At 39.0% G+C, this 17444-nt stretch overlaps 1 pseudogene; it reads left to right on the forward strand.

Moving 5' to 3' along the window:
* Positions 1–3227, forward strand: LOC147610903 (uncharacterized; annotated as a pseudogene).
* The last annotated feature ends 14217 nt before the right edge of the window (positions 3228–17444 follow it).

A 17444-nucleotide genomic window follows, 5' to 3' on the forward strand; every position in this document is an offset into this window, starting at 1 on the left:
ATGCCACTCCTCGATGTGGTGCATGTGCCCTTCCTGCCTCCGCTGTGGGGCACTCCTCACTTCGGTGATGCCAATGACACTGTTGCCACTCCACCCTCCAGTGTTGCTCATGAGGCATCTTCTCATGGGAAATCCCTTGCACGAAACCATGCCAATGCTGTCTTTGAGGACAAGTACTTTGTTGACCTTGATGTGGCCTTACATTCTAGTTTGCTAGATGCACTGCTACGGCACTCGATCATGGCATAGTGTACTACTGCTTCCGAGATTTGCAGCCCACATTCAAGGAGGGCTAGTGCCGGTGTACTACTAAGCTTAAGGCAGTCCTATAGCACAGTCAAGCGTAAGATGCATCCAAATGGATTGGCTGCAAGACGTGCCCTTACAATGTTTGTTTCCAGCAATGTCCTGCCACGTACACATTACGCCACTTCTCGCATACTTCAGATTCGTCATCAAGCACCTCATGCAAGGTTTGTGAGGAGACACAGCTTGGACAATGGGATTGAGGGTGCTCTATGGGCTAGTAGTGGCCGTGCACCTAGATGGAGTCGTTTATTGGACCCTGAGATGAGGGCGATGATAGTGAGGTTTTGGGAGGAGCATTGTGGTGCATCAGCAAAGTACAAGAAGGCATTGCGACATAGGGTTCACCGTGGGGAGTACATAGTGCATGGGGCTTGATTTCTTAAGATGACATAGGCAGAGTTGTACTTTGAGTTCAGGTCTGCACACCCTGAGATCACCATCAACCATCGTTCATTTGAGGCTTGCAATTCTTGGTTTGTGTGCTACTCGAGGCAGCATGACACATGTCTTTGTAGGTACCATATTGGATTTCAGCTTTCCTATGATGTCTTTCGTGGCTTGTCTGGCCATCGGGGGTGGTGCCTTATAGCCCAAGGGATTTTATTCACTCACTATTATTCCCGGGCAGAGGATGCCATCTACCATTGGATGGCTTGTGTCATGGGGACTTGTACCTCACGCAGCATCTTGGCCATGCTTCACTTGTGCGAGGAGGATTCCTTAGTGGGGCTGAGGTGGGAACATGGCAATAATATTAGTATGTGACACATGGGCAGTCAAGGAGATTACAGCTAGTGGAGCACCATTCGGCATGTGGCAAGTTCATGAGCACATTTATAGATTTTGTCTATGCCTACATACATCATGCTCACGGTGCCAAGTGGCAGGACCGTTAGTTTCATGCCAATCTGCAACAGTTTCCTATTGGTGTAGTTTTCTTTGTGGTTGACTTCGTAGAGAATTACACATTCGCCAAAGATCTAGGCATAGTACTACTTTTTTGAGCAGGTATTGCATGAGACATTGCCTCATTTTCAATTTAAGGTCTTCGAGATATTTTATATTGATGTTGTCTATGAATCTAACAACTCCCATTCTTGTGTGCTTAACTAGGTGGCCATCATGGTGCATATTAGTTATTGGCATGCAGAGGCGGCATTAGATGGCATAGCGAGCACCCCAGAGGAGCGAGTCATAATTAGAGAGTATCACTTTTACATTAGTGATGATCTCTCTCATAGCGCCCAGTTTGTGCAACATTGCTTCCATCATCATGATGACTTTTTGAGAGAGCATGGAGTCACATGGACAAGGCAGTGGATATGGTCTGATGGATGTGGGGCATAGTTCAAGAGTGCTTGTTAGTTTTATTGGCTATATTCTTGGCATCGCATGACATGCTACCAGGTGATTTGGAGCTTCTTTACGACAGGGCATGGAAAGGGGGACCACGATGGTGTGGGTGCGTGTGTCAAACACACCCTCAAACATCACTAGCTCCGTCGAGACAGTGAGCACTTTCTCGATATGCACAACATGTACTAGATTGGTGCAATGCACATTTGACCACTAGTGCTACCTCTTCCTTCCCTCATGTAGATTTGAGGATTGTCTTAGGAGGTTCTTTTGGTGTGTTGATAGTAGTGTCCTTGTTGATGGTGCTTCTGCAGATTGTGCGACAATTGGATGGCACACTTAGGCTTCACTCCATTAGGAGCACATCCTATGATGGCCACACCATCTTCACATGGCACCGCTCATGCTTTTGTAGGCCATCGATGGCCTGCAAAAGCATCAGCGGTGCCATGTGAAGATGGTGTGGTCATCATACATCGATGTATGGTGACTACTCATTGTGCAAGATGAGGGAGTGGGCGGATCCTTAGTTGTAGTAGGTGTTGAGGCTAGAGCGATGCATCGATGGTGACTACTCAATGTGTGAGATGAGAGAGTGGGCTTGCAGCAAGTGTTGAGGCTAGAGAGAGGAGCATTACCCCCCACCACTTTTGATCCTCTCACACTACCTGTGAGAGGAAAATCATGATTCTTTGACAAATATTTTGACAGTGGGAGATTTGTTTATAGTCATTTCCCAGGACGACAATAAGGAGGAGATGGACTACTACATTCTGAGGTGCACTAGGCCCAAGTGCACCCTTGAGTGTGATGTGACTAATGATTATGGTTTCTCATGTGATGCCCACAACATGATAGTTGTAGGTCACTACTATGTGCAGGGTCAGTTGTGTAAGGGAGGCATTGAGTTTGTGTAGTATGAGTGGAGCAAGGAGGCGATTGTCCCTAAGTGAAGTGCCAGGACACCTAAGGAGGATCCTGGAGGGTTCTGACCAGGTGATGCACGGGCTCGTGGTGCCGAAGTGTTTGTAATTGAGACTGAGGAATCACTAGTACGCAATGAAAAATATTGGGTGACTATGGGAAAGAATCCATCATGCATATGTCCCGATTTTTAAATCAGATAGGTGATGGACGACCATATTGTGCATGTAAGTAGCTTTACTTTGTATATATGTGTATCTTTGGGTTAGATGCGAACCATAATATGTTTATACATCAACCACTCTAAAAAAGTAGAACTTAATGAGAATGTTCAGCAGAGCAGAGAAGAACAATGTGAAAAGGACCTAGTACTATTGATGACATTGTACTGTAGTTTTGAAAAGATCCTTCATGTTGCAATAATAAAATGTACTTTTTTTCAATTATCTAGCAAAGGACTATTTACTTTTTCGTCTTGCAGGACAATGAATATATTACCATATTGGAGAATTTGAAAAAATCCCAAGACTCTGGGAATTTTATTGTCAATCTACTTTTGGGTTTGTCTTAAGCATTTGAACCCTAAAGTTGTTGGAGAATGTGCATTTAGAACCTACTCTTTAAGCTCTTTCCAATGATATGTCACATGAGGGGGTTTTGACAAAAGCTTAAAAAGGTTCACCATGGTTCCTTTTTTACAATCTTACAAAATGAAAATTGGGATTTTTCCAAATTTGCGTATATGGTGTTATATGATTATATGTCAATGGCTTGAATATGTTCATTCCATGCATCTACTTTTCTAAATTTAAGGAAAAGCCATGCATGTACTTTTCTAAATTTAGGGAAAAACCATGCATCTACTTTTCTAAATTTAGTGGATAACCATGCAAATTACCTTTTTGTTTTTTTCTTTGTGTATCTATAAATTTGACCCCTTCCTCTTACTCTAATCCTCACTTCCAAAGCTTGTTACCTCCCTCTCCCTCTTGTTGCCTCCCTCTCGTTCTCATTGTATTTATCTCTCTCACTATCATTCTATTCCTTACAACCCTCACAATCCTCACCTAACCTTTATGTAAGTAAACGGGCGAAAATGTGACAGAACATCTCAGAATCACAACAGAGCCCCGCAATCTTTGGACAAAGATACTAGCGGATGAGCCTATTGATTCTAGAGATTTGTATGCATGGAACATGAAGTTTGGATTGCTATCGGCACTTGGCGAAGTTGCGACGATATTGTCGAAGAGACAGAGGAGACCCTATGAGAGGAATTAAAGAATAGAGTAGCCCAAAAAAGCGTATAGGTGTAGGAACCATAGGTAGTTATGTTATGTTATCAATTTTAAACAATGTTTGATTACAGTAGCCCTTATAAGTACGTAGTAGATGTAATCTTTTTTGGATAAAGTGGTCTCAACTATCTAGATTGCCTTGTCCTTTGTATTAATTACCTTGGAAAATTTTTGGTTTGTTGTTGTTTTGATTAATTATGTCAAATTTTCAGTTTGTTATATGTTTTGAATAACAGTTATGATAGAAGAGTTGTATTTGGAAGGTGTATATGAATGAACTTGGCTTTATTTGTAATTGAAAGAGGTATTTTTAACCCTAAGGATGTAATGTCGTCATGTTCTTATCTCTCACTCCCTCTTGCTCTCTCTCTCTCTCTCCCCGTTCCTCTCAAATAACTAGGCCATGATCTCAATCATGGCCTAATTTTTCAATCATAATTGAAAAATTATTGATCTTAATAAATTTACATTCTTCACTGCTTCTTAATATCTAGTACACAATGCATAGTAGATATCTTGCATAGAATGAAATTATCTTGTATGTATAATTCTTAACATTATTCTTCTTATTAATTGTAATCACATGCAATGATATGCTGTGCAAAGACTTAAAATGACATACAAACACATGCAAAGGCATGCAATGACATGCAATACTATGCAAATGACATACAACACTATGCAAAGGGCACAGAATACCATGCAATGACATGCACATGTAATAACATCCAGATGCAATGCCATGCCATGCCATGCAATGTATTGTAATGCCACATACATGCATTAACATGTATCATGCAACACTATGCAAAGGGCATGGAGTACCATGCAATGACATGCACATGTAATAACATCTAGATGCAATGCCATGTCATGCCATGCCATGCCATCATGCAATGCAATTCATTGTAATGACACATACATGCATTGACATGCAATTAGATAATAAAGAGCATGCAATGTCATGCAAACATAAAAATACAAATGTAGAAAATAAACTCACATGCAATGCTATGCAAATTCATGTAAAGATGAGGGGGAGAGAGAGAAATGAGGTGAAAGAGAGATAGGGGCCAAAGGGAGGGAAGAAGATATTATGCATAGGGAGGGTTGGACAAGGAGAGAGAGAGAGAGAGCGAGGGTTGGAGAGTGAAAGGGACGGAGGGAGAGGACAGAGAGGGAGGGTGGGAAAGGGAGAAGGAGGGAGGTGGGAGAGTGAAAGAGAGGGAGGGATAGGAGAAAGAGGGAGGGTGGGAGAGTGAAAGGGAGGGGGGGTGGGAGAAGGAGAGAGAGGGAGGGTGGGAGAGTGAAAGGGAGGGAGGGAGAGAGAAATTAAGGAGAGAGAGAAGGGGGAGGATAGAGAGAGCTACAAAAGAGAGCGAAGGATAGAGAGAGCTACAAAAGAGAGCGAAGGATAGAGAGAGTTAGGAAAGAGAAGGATAGAGAGAGTGACGGGGGGAGGATAGAGAGAGTTAGCAAAGAGACAAGGATAGAGAGTGAGAGAGGGAGGGTGGGAGAATGAAAGGGAGGGAAGAGAGAGAGGGGGAGGGAAGAGGGTGGGAGAAGGAGAGAGAGGGTGGTGTGGGCTAGGCATGGTTTTGGGCTAGGCGGTGGTGGGACAAGGAGAGAGAGAGAGTGGGAGAGGAGAGCAGGGATTTAATATTCACGTGATCACAAGATTTTTTGTGATAATAACACATGTGAACAAGGTATTCACATGTTCTCATGTTACCGTTCACAAAATAACAGGTCACTTACCATTTGTGAACCCCTTAAAAGCTTAGCTACACATGGAAATAAGCTATTCACATGTTCTCATGTTACCATCTTCACATAATAGCAGGTCAGTGGCCACCTAAGAAGATTTTTTATGCCCGACAAAGATAAGTTTTTTAGGCCCTTGTGAAAGCTTTGTGAATATAACATGTGATCACAAGATTTTTTGTGTTATTAACATGTTCACATGTTTTCGTTTACGTCAGTGAAATCTCCGGAGGAGAGAGAGCGAGGGTGGGAGAAGGAGAGAGAGGGAGGGTGGGAAATTGGGGGGGAGGGAGGGAGAGGAAAGAGAGGAAGGGTGCTTACCTAGGCTTACCTGGGCAAAAGGCTGGGTGTCCAACAACAGCAAGCGACAACTCGAGATCGATAGTAGTAGGGCAATAGCTCGATCGAGATCCAATGACGGCAATAGGGAAAAAAGACGAGGATAAGGACTCATGAAAAGCTCAGAAAAATATGAGGAAAGGACGATAAATAATAAAAGAAAGGGAAAGTTTGGGAATTTTAGGGTACAAATATCTCAGGCGAGATACGTGGCCACCGACATTAATTTTTTCTCTCGCACAAAAATATTAATTCAATTCAATATCCGTTTCTCACCCGAGACATGTTAAAGAAATTTTCATTTCTCGCTCGAGATAATTTTACAAGCATTTGTTAATCCAATTTCATTTTCAGTATCTCGCATGAGATATGTTTTCTTGATTTCTTATCTCGCCTGAGATATGATAATTCAATTAAACACATATATTAATACGATTTCCTTTTCGGTATCTCGACCGAGATATGCTCCCAATTTTTGATAACTCGCCCGAGATATGATAATTCAATTTCATTATCGATATCTCGCGTGAGATATGAGAATTCAATTTAATGCATATATAATTAATTCAATTTCCATATCTCACTCGAGATATGTTAAATAAATTTTCATATCTCGCCCGAGAAACTTTATCGATTTTCATATCTCACCCGAGATACAAATATACATATTGAGTTGGCATGGCACCATGACCAGGCAATCTAGTCAACAAAATCCCACATATCTCACCCGAGATACGTTTAGATGCTGACTAGATTGCACCGTCATGGTGCCATGTATCTCGTCTGAGATATAGAGTGACTAATTTTCACAAACCTACATGGTGACACATATCTCGACCGAGATATATGACCGCAAGAGCTTGGCAGTGTGTGATTGGTCATTTTCAACTTGCCCGAGATACCCCGGACATGGATTTGGGAGGCTCAAAAATGTCCCACTTCTTGCCAAACTACCACGAAGTAGCCAGCTTTTCATGCTACTACCCTAATACACTTTATCATGTAAGGACCAAACACATAGAGGTCCACTATTATTTCATCAAGGAGAAAGTGTTGGATGGATAGATAGATGTCACATATATGAAGACTGAGGAGCAGGTTGTAGATATATTTATCAAACCACTTGGTAAAAAGAAGTTTGAGTACTTTAGGGACAGACGTGGTGAACGAGATGGATATGGTGAGCTTGAGGGGGAGTGTTGAGAATGTAAGGTCATCACGAACTAGTGGATAGCATTAGTGTGTGGACACGTGTGTATGTGAATAATAATGGCCATGCCCATTGGCCAAGTGTGTGGACATTAGCATTAGGTTTATTTCAGTGTGAACTTATCATTATGATAGCCTCCAATTTTAGCACCAAAATTAGCAATTTCAAAGTGTTCTTCATCTATAAATTTAATATTTTATGCTTTGTATCAACGCATTTCTTAGCCTTTGTGCTCCATTGGATATATCATTTATAAAATATTTATGGCTTATTTAGTAGGTTTGCAAATTTGTAAAAGCCAATGCACATTTAAATTTATTCATTTATTTGGTAGTATGAGAAACTTAGTCAACTAGAAAAATGAAGCCTCAAATTGAAACCTTAGGATAAATAAAGTTTATTTTTTGCAAAATGAATAACATATTAAGAAAAGGTGGTTTGGGTGGTTTGGGTGGTTGGATAAGTGCACGACTCCTTTCTCATGAATAACATATTAAGAAAAGGTGGTTTGGGTGGTTGGATAAGTGCACGACTCCTTTCTCATGAAAAGGAAGTTGTGTCTTTCTTTTTTCCCTCTCTTCCACTTTCTTGCTTCTTGGATTTCTTCTCTATCTTGTGCAACCATGTCTCCTTTTAGTGATGGAGAGAGAGAACAAGATCAAGAAAGCACCATAGCTTAGTTGTGTGTGTGATTTTTGAGCATTTTCTTATTTTAATCATCTTCTCTAATCCTTCTAAGCTTTTAGCATATACTTTTAGAACTAGCTTTTTACCCAAAAATTAGACTATTAGAAAGGCATTTCATTGATGTGTTTGCCAGGAGGAAGCAAGCTTTAGAAGGTGTGCAAAGAAGAGGTAATACAAGCAATTCCAACTTTTTGTTTTCAAGAATCCACTATAATACACAGTCTCCTACAAAGATGGAAACCAACACTTATCTTTGAACATTATTGGGAGAAGGAAGATATTTTTCCAAGGTTAATGTTCCAAATCCACAAAACATACTATATACTCAATAACATATTAAGGCCATAGTTAGTCTTATTTTTCAAAAATAATAGATACCAAATTGGGAGCCAAATGGGTGGGTGAACTTCAAACAATTATCATTTGATGGGTGTGCTTCATTGCAATATTTTAATGGGTTTCCATGGTGCCATAAAAGGAGTTTGATTCCTTTTTTATGATGTTGGTGAAGTTCTTTTTGGGAGTGAAGTGTTGGAGATGGGTTCTTCGTTATCTTTATTGGGTGTATTGAGATTATGAAGTGTGTTAGTAGAAGTGTTTAGAGAAAGCGTTTATAGTTTGTAAAGAGATAGAGAGTTTTGGGAGAGATGAAGAGTGTGAGAAGTGTGGGCGTTTCTTTGGTGTTCACATTGGAAGATCTACTTCAAAATTTTTGGGAGTTTCTTTGGTGTTCACAATGGAAGATCTACTTCAACATTCTTGGCTCGCGAGGACGTTAACAGGCTAAGTGAGGGAGAAATGATAGCCTCCAATTTTACCACCAAAAATTAGCAATTTCAAACTGATCTTTATCAACAAATTTAATATTTTATTCTTTGAATGAAGGCATTTCTTAGCCTTTGTACTTCATTTGATATATCTTTTATCAAATGTGTATGGTTTATTTAGTAGATTTGTGAATTTGTAAAAGCCAATGCACATTTACATTTATTCATTTCTTTGGTAGTATGAAAACCTTAACTGGAAAAATGAAGCCTCAAATTGAAACCTTAGGATAAATAAATTTTACTTTTTGCAAAATGAACAAAATAATTCAAGAAAAGGTGGTTTGGAAGGTTGGAGAAGTGCACGACTCCTTTCTCATGAAAAGGAAGTTGTGTCTTTCTTTTTTCCCTCTCTTCCACTTTCTTGCTTCTTGCATTTCTTCTCTATCTTGTGCAACCATGTCTCCTTTTAGTGATGGAGAGAGAACAAGATCAAGAAAGCACCATACCTTAGTTGTGTGTGTGATTTTTGAGCATTTTCTTATGTTAATCATCTTCATTAATCCTTCCCAAAGCTTAAAGCTAAGCTTTCAACATATACTTTTCTGACTTTTTACGTGTAAATTGGACTACAAGGAAGGCATTTCATTGATGCGTTTGCCAAGAGACAGCAAGATTTGGAAGGTGTGCAAAAAAGGGGAAATATAAGCAATTCCAATTTTTTGTTTTCAAGAAGCAGCTATTCATACATAGTCTCTAGAAAGTTGGAAACCAATGCTTTTCTTTGAACATTGGGAGAAGGAAGATAGTTTTCCAAGGTTAATGTTCCAAATCCATAAAACACACTATGCTTAGTAAAATATTGAGGCTGTAGAGTTAGCCTTATTTTTCAAAAATAATAGATACCACATTGGGAGCCACATGGATGGGTGAACTTTAAAGAATTATCATTTGATGGGTGTGCTTCATTGCAATATTTTAATGGGTTTACTTGGTGCCATAAAAGGAGTTTCATTCATTTTTCATGATGTTGGTGGATTTATTTTTGGGGGTGAATTGTTGGGGATGGTTTCTTCCTTATCTTTATTGGGTGTAAGTTTATGGAGATTATGAATTGTGTTAGTAGAAGTGTTTGGAGAAAGAGTTTATAGTTTGTGAAAAGATAGAGAGTTTTGGGAGAGATGAAGAGTGTGAGAAGTGTGGGAGCTTTGGTGTTTATGATGGAGTATCTACTTCAACATTTTTTGCTCATGAGAGGACGCTCACAAGTTGAGGGAGGAATGATATCCTCCAATTTTAGCACTAAAATTAACCATTTCAAAGTGTTCTTCATCGACAAATTTCTAATTTTATGCTTTGACTCAAAGAACTTCTTAGCCTTTCTACTTAATTTGATATATATTTTGTAAAATGTATATGGATTATTTAGCGGGTTTGCAAATTTGTAAAAGCCAATACACATTTAAATTTTTTCATTTCTTTGGTAGTATGAGAACCTTAGTCAACTAGAAAAATGAAGCCTCTAATCGAAACCTCCGGATAAAGAAAGTTGTATACTTTTGCAAAATACATAAAACATCAAGAAATGGTGGTTTGGGTGGTTGGAGAAGTGCACGATGACTCTTTTCTCATGAAAAGGAAGTTGTGTCTTTCTTTTTTCCCTCTCTTCCACTTTATTGCTTCTTGCATTTCTTCTCTCTCTTGTGCAACCACGTCTCTTTTTAGTGATGGAAAGAGAGAAAAAGATCAAGAAAGCACCATATCTTAGTTGTGTGTGTGATTTTTGAGCATTTTCTTATGTTAATAATCTTCTTTAATCCTTCCCAAAGCTTAAAGCTAAGCTTTCGGCATATACTTTGCTGGCTTTCTACCTGCAAATTGGACTACAGGTACTAGGTAGCATGACTTTTTTGAATGATTTCTGGATCCAAAGATGAGCCACAATGTAAAATTTCCTATCATGCTACATACAATTGGAAAGTTGAAGATGCGCATCATAGCATCCACATAGTCCATTTCCAATGCAGAATCTTCCGATGAGGAATTACCACGGAGCTCATGGGCAATTTCGAATACACCATGGCAGAGCCGATTGGTGATAGCAAATTTGTAATAAGAATATTTGTGTATAATTTATTAAAAAATTTAATTTTGTTTGCAAAAATTTTACTGCATACCCATTTTTTATATTAGCACTACTAAAACATAAAAAAGCATACTAGGAAGGAATTTCACATTATGTAGTGTGATATGTTTTGTGGTGAACAAAGAAGGAAAGCTATGGAGATTCACTAGTTAATGTGTGATGGAATTAGAGTAATGACTGCTTAGGTGTCTCTTTTGTGTTTCCCTCTACTCGCTTTTCAATACATAGATGAGTACCCAATAACATACCAATAAAGTTGTGTTTTAAATGATTCACCTGCATCTTGGAGACAAAGCCTAGCACTATGTCCCTACTGGTGTAGCAGTAGGCTTATAGGATTTAAGACCAAATTGTGTAAATAGCCTTTGTATGTTCTTTTACTATGAAATCACACTACCATCATCATGTTGCATAAAATGTATGCTCAAATAATAATGCAATAAGCCCAAATATGTCATCTCAAAATGACTCATGTCGTTTAGTCTTGAAGGGTGAAATATCCTCCTCATTAGGACGTATGAGAAGCATATCATCGACATATAAAATGATCACCAAAAAATAATTCTTACTCCTAGTCTTGAAGGGTGAAATATCCTCCTCATTAGGACGTATGAGAAGCATATCATCGACATATAAAATGATCACCAAAAAATAATTCTTACTCCTTAAGTAAAAACCTTTCAGAAGCAAGTATGCATTTATCTTCTCATAGTGTGAGATCCATGGCCTCTTTGCGCATTGAACTTTGGAGTGCTGGCAGAGCGGAAGTAGCAACCTCACGCGCAGGGCGGAGCTTCCCACTCGGGGCCTCATCCATGAATGTCCGGGCAAGGGACTAGTCTGGTGGCTCTTCCAAAACTGAATCCAAAAAAAACTTTCCTCGCCCAGAAAGCATAGGCGATTCCTCTAGGAAAATCTTCTAACGAAGTCAAGTCTTAACTATCCATTGTATTCCCACCAAACACGCGGGTCACATGGTCAAATCAAAGGAGGAACTTGCACTTGGTTCATAGAGACCAACGCTTTTTTCCCCATCAAAAGAGGCACAGGCATTGATTCTTTTCCATAGAACAAGGATTATCCTCTGACTTACTTCAACTATCGTAACTTGAACAGAATTGAATTATACTATAGGAATCCATCGATCCAGCTTAACTCCATCCAATCCCATGGGTTAGCCCACCGCCCAACCCTTGTATTGATGGGATCCATTATAAAACTTTGGTTATGTTTTGTTCCGAGTACCAGGAAAAAGAGTTCCCAGGCTCCCTAGCCAGCACTCATGCAAAAACTAAATAGATACACCACTTATGCACCCAATATGAAATTGCCTTTTCTTAGATTCACTATTTTCAAAAAAAATTACAATAAAACCACAATGTTTCCATCATAATCCTCAGTATTCCATTTCCAGGGTCCGATTTCCAAATTTTCCACTTAGTTCCCCATGACCTCATTCCAAATCCAATTTCCAGTCATTCCTTCCTCAGCATACTTATGGCATCATCGGCAACCAGAACACTCACCACCTGGTCAGTCCCTCTAGGCTCACCTAGTACTTCACTCAGGGCCCTTTTCAATAGTTCCTAGCTCATAGTACTCATGAGTATAATCAAGATTTTTCCATAAAATCCATATGGACTCTCCGTTTGAAGATCAGCTAGATAAACCAACAAGATCCATTTATGAAAAGAGCCATGAACTCATCTGTTTGAAGACCAGCAAGGCCAATCAACTAGATCCATGCCCGTGTTTAGAAAAAAACTCCAACTCATTTTTTTCCTCGACGCACGCATGGGTATCCTAGCCGATCTAGAGCCCAAGCACCGTATGGTCAACACCCTCTAAGCTCCTTCGCAGATGATCTAGTGCTTCACTCATATGCCGCATCCTTAGGCCCTCATCCACAGTACGGGAAGCTCACCATTTTAACCAAACCGAGGCTAGTCTCACAAGACCTCGGCCGACCTTGCCACACGAGACGTCCTTCTTTGACTCTCCGTCAACTGTTGTAACATTTTCCACTTAGGTCCTCCCACGACCTCATTCCACAAGATAGTCAAAATGCTTCCCCAACATTCTTGACATTAAACAATCTTTTAAAAACAGGTTTCATATGCAAATACAGTTTCCAAACAAAATTCATATCTTTCCATTTCATTTCTCATCGAGTTGATATTCAAAATAGAAATTCACAAATTGGGAATTGGGTTTTTAGATGAAAGTACCGCATTTGTGTGGAATCCCCAACCTGCTTGAGACCTAGATATGATGGCATTTACCTTATAACACCAAGGACTATGAATACCTGTATATACCGTGGGTATAACTGCAGCTCTATGCTGACTATATATACGAGTGCATCTTTAGAAGACCTTGAAGTTATGAGAAAAAATGCTATCCTAGATGATGAATTGATTTTTGAATGCCGGTTGATATGATTTTAGAATTCTGGTTGAGAATTGATGAATTGATTTGGATGGTGATTTTTGAATTCTAGTTAAGAGTAGATAAGTTGAATAAGTTATGATGATGATGATGAATGGAGAGATTTCCAGTGATGATGTTAGTAACTTGGTAGACGATCAAGACTTTTAGTAGATCACTATAAGATTTGTGGATCGTGCTGACAAATTGTTCATAGCTTGACCTTTGGTGCCCAGTGGACCCAATTGTGGAATGACAAATTGAGAACCTATATAATTGAAACTTCTGTGGGGAATGTTTCGATGTTAATTAGAAATTACTGGTCTGATGGGCCATTATTGTGTTAAGGATATGAATGATCTATTTTCTAATAATGAGTTCTGTATGTTTCTTCCTATAGAAGGGATCTTTATCCCAGGATTTTGCGAGGGTTGACCAAACTTTAAGGAACCCAAAAATTAGTTGGATCTAAAGTTTAACTCCTTTTGGATTTGAATTATAAATAAAGTGGTCTTTCACCTGAGATTCTTAAGCATCTTGTTAAGTTGGAAGAACGGACTTGACAAAGAAAATAAAGAGTCACACCCTAGATAGCCGCACAGCAAGAGCCACCACAATAATTGATGTACTGGAGGAAGAAAGAGGACGGATATATTTATGTCACCATTGATCAAGTCTAAAATCTTTAGTTCCATGTCAGGAATTTGATTTTTGGAATTCGGTACAACGAGATTATCCTCCAGCTGAGATGAGGACATCTCACGTTTTTTAAGTGGGGTAGGATGTAAGATTTCTCTCTCCAGCTTTTGATGATGTAAAGATGTAAGAACCTCCCCTTCAGTCTCTTGTAATTATCCCCCCCTTTCAGAATGAAAAAAAAATCTTGTTTGACCCTGTTTTGGTCTAGAGAGAGAAAATATTCTAGAGAGAGATAATACAATTTTGAAATATTTTTGGATAAGTATTTTCTTCTAGCCAATAGGAAGTGATCCCCTGAAACAGAATTTTAATAGAAATTTCTAAGTTGCATTAGATTTGGACAGTGGGTGAACGAAGGAGTCCTCTAGTTCAAAGTTCTAAGCCTTATTAAATTATTTTGAATTTAAAAATGTGATATCCTTATCCATTAAGGTTGGAAAATGAAAATAAAAGAAAAATAGAAATTTTTATAAATATCCACAAGAAAATAATAAAGAAAGGCTCACATGAGGTGAAGGTTCCATAATTATGCGTTTTCAGATATTTTAGGAGACTTTTGGGAGGCTTTGTGACACAAACATCATTGTTTAGGCTTACCCTTGGTGTGCTTGATTCTTTAACTTGCAAGAAGTGTGTAGCCCTCAAGGAAGAGGCTTAACCACCAAGAGAAGAGGGTAATCTTCAAGAGAAGAAGAGGTTTAGTGAAGCACCAAAGCTTCACAATGGAGAGGCAAGGAAGAGGGAAGAAGAAAATACACTTAAATTAAATTTACACTAGCATGGAAATACTCTAAGATGAAAATAAAAAGGAATGGGCTCTATTTATAGGTGAGGGAGGCCACCAACCAAGCCTAACTGGGATCTAGAAGCTTCCAGCTTCAGTTTGATCCAATTTGGACAAGTTTTAGACTAGTTATGCCCACTTTTTGATCTAGTTTGGAAGAGGAGAGATGAGAGATGAAATATCTAGCCACTTTATGATATTTTTGAATAAAAAATTTCCCTTCGATGCGATTTCTAGGCACCTCCTTGATGAGGGTTTTTCTCTCTCCTGAGGTGTCACAATGCCTCCCAAAAGTCTCCTAAAATATCTGAAAACTCATCATTATGCAACCTTCACGCATGTGAGCCTTTCTTTATTATTTTCTTGTGGATATTTCTCAAATTTTCCATTTTCTTTTAATTTTATTTTCCAACCTTAATGGATAAGGATATCACTTTTTTAAATTCAAAATAATTTAATAAGGCTTAGAACTTTGAACTAGGGGACTCCTTGGTTCACCCACAGTCTAAATCTAATGCAACCTAGAAATTTCTAATTAAAATTCTATTTCACGGGATCATTTTCTATTGGCTGGAAAAAAATACTTATCCAAAAATATTTCAAAACTATATTATCTCTCTCTAGACCAAAACAGGGCCAAACAAGATCTTTTTTCCATTCTGAAGGGGGGGATGATCACAAGAGACTGAAGGGGAGGTTCTTACATCTTTACGTCATCAAAAGCTAGAGAGAGGAATATTACACATAGTATGCACTTAGAGCCTCCCTTAACCTCCATACTTTAGATTCTTGTTCTTGCTTAAGGGTATATAAATCTTTCCTTAAGTAAAAATCATTCACAAGCAAGTATGCATTTATCTTCTCATAGTATGCACTTGGATCCTCCTTAGCCTACATACTTTAGATTCTTTTTCTTGCTTAAGTGTATATAAAGATTTCCTTAACCTACATACTTTAGATTCTTTTTCTTGCTTAAGTGTATATAAAGATTTCCTTAGCCTACATACTTTAGATTCTTTTTCTTGCTTAAGTGTATATAAAGATTTCCTTAACCTACATACTTTATATTTTTGTTCTTTCTTAAGGGTATATAAAGCTTTCCTTAACTTGCATAGCAACTTGGCCCTCTATTATAGCCTGGCTTTCCCAGGCCCTGTCTAGGTCTATTTGCAGTTGCACATTTACTTGTTCTTTTTGGGCCATTGCTTCCTTCATCTTCACCATTTCCACTCTAATGTCTCTGTTGGCCTTTGAAGATCCCAAATTTGGCTTTGCATTTCTTTTCCAGGTGGTTCGCTTCCATCCTCCTCCTACGCAACTCTTCTTGCAGGGTTCCTACTGGCTCCTTAGCATTTGGATGGTTGCGTCCTTAGCATTTGGATGGTTGCGTCCTTTTCCCTGATTACCGCGCTTGTAGAAGCTAGCTTGATCTCAGCCTCCCTCTCAGTCGGCCAGACAATTTGAATACCTCAGTGACATACACAGGGTTGAAAACTCTCTTCTGAGCATGATGTTGTTAGGCTTCTGTGCCAGATGCTCCAACTACTCCGTAACCTTGAAGTTTTACTGAAACTCCTCTTAGGGCAGCTCCACAAATTCCTTTAATCTCGTCTTTTCCAGCCATGGGGCATGCCTATCCACCTCCTTGTATAAGGTGGACGAGAGGTACTCGAAATCCACCATTTTTCGGCTTCAAGTGTGCTAGGGTTTATTTCTAATGCTTCACATAGAAACCTTATCTAACATAATGTTCACTCTTATAAAAGACATTATAGCTAATATAATATTATCACTACTCCCACTTTCTCTTAACAAGATTTAGAGAATGCTTAATAGAAGATTACCAATAATGCTTCTAATTATAAAAGCCTCATAGGATTTAGAAAAGCATGATTAGAGAGACAAGAATCTTTGATGAGGACTTGATCATTTTAATAGCTCCACATAGGATACTATTCTCACTAAGATAAATCCCACTCAATGTATAAATTAGGAGCTTAACATTGAGTTAACATCTACCCAAACATGCATCACAAAGAGCTAAACCACAAGCTAGAAAAGCTCCACAAAATACTTGACCAAGAGCTAGAACAAAAAAACTCACATAGAGAGTGTTGCCATGCAACATGGCTCTGATACCATGTTAGAAATAGACCCAAAACCTACAAGTATTCTATAAGCATGTTAATCAACATGATAACTCAAGAAGACACAAGATGTAGTCCACAAAGGACTAGGCACATAGCCCTTTTATTCAAGTGCTAATACAAAAGTTATACAATGGTCATATGGAGCTAATTGTGACCTCCCAATTTATAGGGAGAAGGTGAAGATGGAGCCTACTTGAATGACATCATCCATTATGTCTCGTGCCTCTTGAGAGCATCTAAGGTCACCTCCAAGACCTCTTCAAATAGGGTGCCCACTTGACCCATGCCATGTGACACCCTTGCCACCTAGACTCCTATTTCTAACTAGCTTATCTAGTCCCTAGTAAAAGCACCCACCGCAAAGGTTAAAGATAAACCTAAAGCTAAACCATTACTTTGAATATCCCTCAGCTTTGGTTGCTCCCACCACCACTTGTTTGAAGGTGAGGGCATCCAAGTCATATGAGGCTATCTCGCTCTTTGGAGCATTTCCAGCGGTCCTCTCACAAACATTGACTCAATGTGGTTGGAGCAGGTCTGTTGGGCTGAAGATTGAATACTGAATTGATAGGGATGAGTAGAGATAA

The sequence above is a fragment of the Cibotium barometz genome, chromosome 48 (assembly GCF_041138505.1).
Source record: "Cibotium barometz isolate CiBa-2024 chromosome 48, ASM4113850v1, whole genome shotgun sequence".
NCBI classification, from domain to species: Eukaryota; Viridiplantae; Streptophyta; class Polypodiopsida; order Cyatheales; family Cibotiaceae; genus Cibotium; species Cibotium barometz.